At 37.9% G+C, this 9,444-nt stretch overlaps 1 long non-coding RNA gene across 1 annotated transcript; it reads right to left on the bottom strand.

The window, feature by feature from the left end:
- Positions 1-3,036: 3,036 nt before the first annotated feature.
- On the bottom strand, positions 3,037-7,789 carry LOC142180253 (uncharacterized). The gene is made up of 3 exons (XR_012708474.1): positions 7,478-7,789; positions 6,922-7,304; positions 3,037-3,414 (listed from the first exon to the last, which is right to left on the bottom strand). It is a non-coding gene; the product is annotated as an uncharacterized LOC142180253 (long non-coding RNA).
- Positions 7,790-9,444: the final 1,655 nt, after the last annotated feature.

Below are 9,444 nucleotides of genomic sequence, written 5' to 3'. Positions count from 1 at the left end.
GGTTTCGAGTTGATATTTGGAGCCGGTTCGAGGTAAGTGGCTTGTCTAACCTTGTGTGGGGGACCTTCCCCTTAGGATATAATATATTTGGTAATTGAGATGCCTTGTATGTAAGGTGACAAGTGCGTACTCGAGCTAATTGTTGAAAATCCGGTTTTACTTTAAGTATTTCAATTGAGTTCCTTTTTCCTGCTTTATTCTACTTGCGAATTTAGCCTGTTATAGTTTAGAAAAGCATGTTTAGTTGATTTAATTGCCTATCTGCTTAAACTACCTTAATTGTATTACGTGAAGCATGTTAGGCTAGAATTAGTTGTTAATTGGTACAAAATTTTGCATTTAATTGTGTATTCTTGTGTTGCTTCTATGTGTTTTTAATTTGGGACTACGGGACGGCATCCGGGGAGATCTCCTGTACGTATTTATGATCTGGACCGAGGTGCGGGATACCAAGAGATTCCTGACACGTATATTGAGGATACCAAGAGATCCTCAGGGTACCAAGAAATCCCTAGCATACATTGAGGATACCAAGAGATCCCTAGCATATATTGAGGATACCAAGAGATCCTCGGGATACCAAGCGATCCCTAACATACATTAAGGATACCGAGAGATCCTCGGGATACTAAGAGATCCCTGGCATATATTGAGGGTACTAAGAGATCCTCGGGATACTGAGAGATCCCCGGTTATCATCCTTGTTATGAGTGGTACTTTTTGGTGTTTGCCGTTATTTCTGTTTCCGTTATTGTACTCCTTATTACCCTGTGTAGATTCTTACTGTAGATTTTCAACTGTACTGCTTATCTTATACTGTCATGTCTCATATTCTATATATTTATTTAATCTCAGTAGGGCCCTGACCTTCCTCGTCACTACCCAACCGAGGTTAGGCTTGGCACTTACTAAGTACCGCTGTGGTGTACTCATGCCCCTTCTGCGCATGTTTTTTTTCTTTTCCATGTGCAGATCCAGGTACCGTTGATCAGGCTTACTATCATTGAGAGAGGCGACTGCTTAGAGACTCCGAGGTACATCTGCCGCGTCCGCAGATCAAGGAGTCCCTTTCTATTCTTGCCTGTAGTATTTAGCCTTTCTGTACTTTTCTGTTCTTTATTAGAAATTCCGGAGTTAGAGCTATGTAGTATTTCTTTTCTTAGCTTGTAATTCATGGGTTTCCAGGTCTTGGATTTATGTTTGATGTTGAGAGTTAAACATGGTGTATGCCGAGCGGCACGTTTACACATTGTTATTGCTTTATTTCTGTTTTTACATTGTTTTACGTTCGCAAGTTTGGTTTTCTTCCGCAAAGTTAGGTTTACCTAGTCGTAGAGACTAGGTGTCGTCACGATGATTCACGGAGGGCGAACCAGGGTCGTGACAAACACTCAACCCCATACAACATCGTTGGTCTGACCACCTCTTTGTAGAGCTTACCCTTAAGTTTCGGTGGCACCTTCTTGTCACACAAAACACCGGAAGCGAGTTTCCATTTTATCTATTCCGCACCAATACGATGTGCGACATCTTCATCAATCTCCTTATCCCCCTGAATAATAGACCCGAGGTACTTAAAACTCCCTCTCCTAGGGATGACTTGCGAATCCAGTCTCATCTCCCCTTCCCCTCCTAGAGTCTCGCCACTGAACTTACACTCCAAGTATTTGTTTTGGTCCTGCTCAACTTGAAACCCTTAGATTCCATGGTCTGCCTCCATACATTAGACAATATAACAGAAATATACCAAAAGAGATACAAACATTTAACGTGGTTCGTTCAATTGACATACATCCACGGGCGGAAATGAGCAATCCACTATGTAAAAGAGAGTACAAAATATGGAGAAAACAACCTCATAAAGAGGCAAACATAAGTGATACACTAATACTTGTCCCAAAAAGGTCTCCCCCTAAACAAGATTCTCAAACCCCATATGATTACATTATGGATGCTACTGAATGAGAAGGAATGATCATCAATTTATTGAAGTCCAAACCTTTCGGGTCCGGTTCTGCTCCATTATTTTTGGCTCCAATAAACATCAATACACATCCAGATGAATGACACGTGTCCATATAACTATGAAAGCCTGAGATTGCTTTTTAATTAATTCTTGTATTTTTAGTTATTCTCCATCTTCTGCGGACAGAAATAAGAAGGAAGCCCCCGCCAATTTTTTTATTTTTACTCTTCTAATATACTTATCTCATGCCAATACCAAAAGCAATCATTCCTTTCGAAAAAAGCACATTGTAAAGGGTGCCACAAAGCAAAAAGTTATCGAGTATATTGTATTCTTATAAAAAAATTATATATATGAATTAATTGTTTAATAGAATTAAAATTAGTTAGCTTTTTATATGTAGAAAATCAACAATTAATTCCATTAATTAATAAAATAAAAAATCAGTGCACTAGGTACATATTTTGTCATACTCAAAAGTAATAGTCAATTGGTGAGAGGATTCACAATTAACACAATCATATTCTTGAAATAATGTATCAAAATATCAACCACAAAGAAATACAAAGTTCAACGAGCAAACAATCTCGGATAGATCAAAGCACATTATAATCTTGAAACAACTGCGATTCTTGACTCCTCGAATTGTTTGCTTGTCAAATATATAAAAATTTAATACAATAATATTAAAATGAATCTATTATGAAAACTAGAAAAGTGACTTAACTAAACATTAACCTGATCATGACGAAAAGTATAAGAACTTTGTAAATGTTGAAAAGCATGGAAACCCTTAGGCACCTATACACACAAAAAATAAGGTCAATGAAAAAATAATTCGTTTGGGAGAAATTATTTGCATCTAATAAAAATTGTCTTAATATTACCGTCAGTATTTCGATAAAACTAGGATATGCTATCAAAAGAGAAGATAACTCAGAGTGTTGAGATAAGGTTGTGTCAGCTATACTTGGAGTGACACTTATATTAGAATTGCAAATAATGCTTCTATTAGATGTTGAATCCTACCAACATAAGAAAATGAGTAAATAAATGTCACGACCCCAACCCCGGTTGTGATGGCGCCCAACACATTATTAGGCAAGCCTGACCAACTAACAACCTCAATCCGTTTTCTTATAAAAATCATTATCAGCTAACACACTTAAATTTCTAAATTACCCTAATAAGAGTTTAAGACAAGGAGTTAAATATGCGGAGATTCAGATGATAATACTACTACATAGCCCATACAGATCCGGTGTCACAAGTCTCGAGCCTCTAGTACAAGTTTAACAGCCTAATACATAATCAGTCTAGGAAATGCGGATAAAACGAAAGGATAGAAGGGAGAGATCCGGGCTGCAGACGCCGTGCAGCTACCTCGATGCTCCCAGATATGAAATGATCGACTGAAACTCCTCACTCAGCCTCTGGAACACCTGGATCTGCACGCAAGGTGCAGGGAGTAATGTGAGTACTCCGACCCAGGGAGTAATAAGCATAAATAATGATTGACAATAAGAAATCACGGAAAACACAGAGTAATCTATAATGCGGTAGTTTAAACAAGTAATATGAAAGCAATAAACCAATGGAAACGAAATATGGTAATGCTACAACAAATAAGCAGTTAAGTGACAGACATATAAAGAAAATCAACACATAGAACGATACCCCTATAGTACCCGTTGCGGCGTGCAGCCCGATCCATATATTCGTCGACGACGCTCACTGGAGTGTGCAGACTCCGGGAGGGGCCCCTTACGGCCCAAGCGCAATATCCAGCCATCTCGTGGCATCAAATCTTGGCCCTCAACCTCATATCAATATCAGTATAACACTGCTGCGGTGCACAGCCCGATCCCATAGTATCCTCACATCTGGACCTTGGCGGTACTCGGTCCAGAAATCATATAAGCCCCTCCGGCATTAGTAAAACAGTAGTGCTCAGCCCAAAACATCAATTAGTATATCATTTTAGTTTCAAAACCGAGTAAAAGTGGCTGAATTGTAGAACAGTGGAAAACGGTACGACTGAGTTCAAGTAGTAAATCAAAATAGTGAGGAAATAGTGATAAAACTCCCCGAAGGGTTCAAATAGTTGGCACGAAGCCCAAATATGGAAATCAATCCAAATAATGATGGTATCAAATAAGCTTTAATCAAATACGTTGTAAAAGCATCACTCAAGACAGATCAAGTCACAATCCCCGATAGTAAATGACCTCACGCTCATCATCAAGCGTGTATCTCACCTCAATATAGCACTACGATGTGTAAATACAGGGTTTCAAACTCTTAGGACATCATTTACATTCATTACTCACCTCAAACCGGCTAAATATCTAGCTTGCGATGCCTTTGCCTCTCAAATCGGCCTCCTCGCGCATCGAATCTGACCAAAACCAGAACGAATACGTCACAATATGCTAATGGAACAAAGCCCAAGCGAAAACAATAGAAAAATATCAAAAATCCCGAAATTAGCAAAACCCGAGCCTCGGGCCCACTTCTCGAAACTCAGAAATTTTCACATCATTAAATTCCTTATCTCCCCATGAGTTCATACATGTCAAGAGTTCTCAAATCCGACCTCAAATGGCCCTTCAAATCCCAATTTAAAATCTCAAAATCACAAGCCCTAGTTCTTTTATTTTTAGCTAAATTTTCATGAATTTCTAGATTAATTTCACAATTGAATCACGTTTTATGCTCATAAATCTTACCTCCAATCACTTCTCCTCGATTCCCTCTTCAATTTTCCTCAAAGAGCTCTCAAAATACTCAGCTATGGTGGAAAATGGCTCAAAATTGCGGATGAAATGCTTAATAAACTCACTGCCTAGACATAAACGCATCTGCGGTCCAATAGCCGCTTCTGCGGTACCACTTCTGCAGTCATTTATCCTCATCTGCAGAACTTCACTTAACGGACCACCATCACATCTGCGGTCCACTCGCCGCTTCTGCGGCTCCGTAGGTGCGGTACCCCTTCCGCATCTGCGGTTCCAGGCATTTCCCAGCCTTTCCGCTTCTGTGACCAAAATCACGCATCTGCGGTCCCTAAATCGCTGCTGCGAAAATACCAGAAGCAGCAAAAAATCTGCCATCCTTCAAGTTCCAAAACTTCCCGTTAGCCATCCAAAATCACTCCGAGGCCCCCGGGACCTCAACCAAAAGCACCAACGCAACCCAATACCTCATTCAAACTTGTTCCATCGAAACACCTCAAACAATGCCCAATCCATCAACTCACATCGAATTCAAGCCTAAATTTTTTAAAAACTTCTGAAATACGCTTTCGATCAAAAACCCAACCAAAACACGTCCGAATGACCTAAAATTTTGCACACACATCCCAAATGACATAACGAAGCTACAACAACTCTCGGAATTCCATTCCAACACTCGGATCAAAATCTCACCTACCAACCGGAATCGCCAAAATACTAACTTCGCCAATTCAAGCCTAATTCTACACCGGACCTCCAAAACCACTTCCAATCATAATCCTAAGTCACAAATTACCTCGCGAAGCTAACCGAACCATCGGAACTCACATCCGAGCCCTCTAACTTATAAGTCAACATCCGATTGACTTTTCCAACTTAAACCTTCTTAAAAGAGACTAAGTGTCTCATTTCTTACCAAAACCACGCCAAACGCAAACCAATTAATTCGACCACATAAAACACGGATAATGAAGCATAAAGAAGAAGAAATGAAGTAAAAAACCATTTAGTTTAAATGACTTGCATAAATAATTACCTATCTATTATTCAACTATTTAGTTTAAAAAACCAAGTAAGATATACCTGAGTGAAATGACTTGCATTATCAAGTCTAGTGTTATCATAAATTTGTGTGGATCCATTTTGGCTAGTCAACTTTTTCCCCCGAGCTTTCTTCTGCTTTGAATTCAACTCAAGAGAAGTTTTAAGCCTTCCTTTTGTATGATGCAACCCATAACCATGCAACCTATCTTTTCTTTTTAATTTTTTGGCCCTTGTGAAGACTTCCTTGTTATTATATTCTTCTTGTGTTCTCCTTACTTGACTACCACTAGATGGACTTGCAACCTTCATAATTTGTTCCACTTTTGAATTCAGGTTATTTGCATATGTCATAGCTAACTTAAAACCTTCATATGTTTCAGAAGCTTTTGCTACTATTCTAACAAACACTAGACAAAGGAATTTATAGCTCTTCATCAACTTCGGATTTTTTTCTCTGTCTTGCCCGTCAATTTCCCTTTGGTCATCAACCTTTGCATTTTTCATCCTCCTTTTCAATATGTACTCTGAATGAATTCTTGTACTCTTCTTACCATGTAAAAAATTCTTATAATATGATGATAAAGTATACCTATGGACTCAAATTTCTTGCAAGAACTAGATATTGTATCGCCTACCTCTCCCACCTTCACAATACGCTCTCGAGTGTGCCCATGTTTTCTAACCATATACATTATAAATTAATTATTTTTTCACATTCATTCACTCTAATTGAAAAGACCTCATATATTCATCTTGAAATATTTCAAAAATATCTGGTGTATGTACCTCCCTAGCATGAGCCAGAATGGGTAAATCTATTTTTAGCATTGGCAATCATTGTGATGCATCACAAGTATCCTATAGCTCATTATACCTTTTATCCTCAATGGCGCGGTCATAATGCTTGAAAAATTACACTAGATTATAGTCTGACTGCAAATAATCTTTTAACTCACTATTCAGGCTCTCACTCAATTTGTGTTGTTCATACCACCTGAAAAAATTTGCTTTCCGTATGCTTCAAATAATTTTTTCTTCAATGCACATATTCCTTGCAATTATTTATTTTTGCGAGGACTATATCTATCAAGCATATTATTCCATGCATCTATAAATTCTTCTTCATCCTCATATTCGTAAATGCATTTTCTAAAATCACCATGAAAAGAGACATACCTTTTATATACTTGATTGAGGTGTTTAACCGCATTTTGCTTCATGTGCCAAACACATAATCTATGATGAACGTCAGGCATGAAAATTGAAATGGCCTTACTTATAGCAGGATCTGCACATGGTTTTTTTTCTAGATATCGCTCTAAGAAATGTTTCAAACAACCACTTAAAAGATTCAGCAGTCTCTCATCATATATCAATGCACCTCCAAAATTTACCATTTTTCTATGGTTATTCCATCTCACAAAGCTAGCAAGGGGCCTATATTCCTTATTTGTTCGATAAGTAGTATCAAACGAGAGCACATCTCAAAAAATTTCATAATCCGTGATCATTTTCGAATCTGCCCAAAAGATATTTGTGATCATATCATAAACATCTAACTGCACCACAAAAAGAAAAGATGAATCTTCAATACTATTCTTCTCAAAATGCACTTGAATGAAAAAGAAAAAATAAGAAAAATAAATATGTATATCTTCCAAAATAATAAAATAAGCTTTAGAATTGTAATATGACTACGAAAATTATAGTACGTTATGGAAAAATATATTACCTGTTTCACCTTCTTTCATAGCTTTTTGCCTTTTTGGTCGAAGATAAGTCTTTTGATCTTGCCTAGTGTAACCCAAATTTTCTCGACCACCCGCTTGAAGACTCATGAAATCAAAGGTTGATTTAGACATCAATCCAGCATCTTCTGCCAAATCAATATCATGAGCTTGTACCTCATTTATGTTTCTATGAGACGGCAACATATGAACCATTGATGGTGGGAGCAGTGAATGATTGTGTTCTACGTCAACCTTACTAGTTCGATATTTTCAGGAAGGTTGACGCGTAATAACAACATTAGCTTGACATCCAATTCTAGTTACTCTCTGTGGATTTTTAACTTGTGTTCTTCATTTATCATCTCCATGAAAACTCTCTTTGAAACATGTAATTTTTCTTGACGTTACATGTCCCAATTTCTTATTTGTGTTCACATATTCTTTACGAGGAAGATATTCGAGAGAAGGTGGGTGTGGCCCCCATGGAGGACAAGATGCGGGAAGCAAGACTCAGATGGTTCGGGCACATTCAGAGGAGGAGCACTGATGCACCAGTGAGGAGGTGTGAGCGACTGGCTGTGGTGGGCACGAGGAGAGGTAGATGGAGACCTAAGAAGTATTGGGGGAGGTGATCAGGCAGGACATGGCACGACTTAGGATTTCTGAGGACATGGCCCTTGACAGGGAATTGTGGAGGTCGAACATTAAGGTTGTAGGTTAGGGGGAAGTTTGTGAATATTACTACAGCGCACTAGAGGGAGACTAGTCATTTAGGAGTTAGACTTAGGATGCTACTGATCAACTACTGATGCAGGGCTATATTTATTAGTATACCTTACATCCTTTTCTCCATCCTTTTCGTATTTCCTATATTTCTTATATTGTTGTTATTTTGTTATTTTATGTTATGTATTTTATGTTATTTATTATGAGTCTATTGATAGTACTAATATCTTGTCTCTTGTTGCTCTCTTGAGCCGAGGGTCTCCTGGAAACAGCCTCTCTGCCCCTAGGGGTAGGGGTAAGGTCTGCGTACATATTACCATCCTCAGACCCCACTTGTGGGATTATACTGGGATGTTGTTGTTGTTGTTGTTGTTGATATTCTTTACGAGTACTAAAATCAATCCTTCTTGCATACTCGTTATAAGAATTAATTGCAGCATCATCACTCTCAAATTCAAGCCCGAGTTTAGGCTCAAAATTGATATACACTTGAGGGTTATTTTGGTAAAATTCTTCCGATTTATCAAAGTTTTCCATTATGCTTCAAAACAACAAATTACATGTTAGTATTTTGTACATTATAATATGAACTTATGAATAAAAAGCATATATATAAATACTTATAAAATATTATATCCAAATTTGAAAATTAGAATTACTCATCAAACAAATAAGCATTCACCCAATGATTATAGTTCTTAAAAAAATAATTTTGAAATTTTGTCTAAATATGTCACGACCCGAATTTTCCACCCTCAGGAGTCGTGATGGCGCCTACTCGTGGAAGCTAGGCAAGCCGAATATTATAAAATCATTACCCCTTTTTATTAAACATATTCGACAATTTAAAATAATAAGTAATTAAACAGCAAAATAAATTAAATAATCGGAAGTGCGGAAGACGAAACTTAATATTTCAACCAAACACTGCTACATAATTTGAAGTACAATACTACCCAAAATTTGGTATCACAAGTCACAGACTGTCTAAGAATACTACAAACAAGGTCTGAATAAAATACATAAGTCTGTCTTTGAATAAGTAAAAATAGAAGAGAAAAGATAAGAGGAGATGCCAAGGCCCACGGACACTTGCAGGACTACCTCGGGTCGCCTGAATGGACTGAAGACAGCACCCTCACTGCGGTCTAAATGCTCCGGTATCAGTATTTGCACACAGTACAGAGTGTAGTATCATCACAACCGACCCCATGTGCTGGTAAGTGCCTAGCCTAACCTCGGC

Source organism: Nicotiana tabacum, chromosome 1 (assembly GCF_000715075.1).
Source record: "Nicotiana tabacum cultivar K326 chromosome 1, ASM71507v2, whole genome shotgun sequence".
NCBI classification, from domain to species: Eukaryota; Viridiplantae; Streptophyta; class Magnoliopsida; order Solanales; family Solanaceae; genus Nicotiana; species Nicotiana tabacum.
This window is presented reverse-complemented; position numbering and strand designations above follow the sequence as displayed.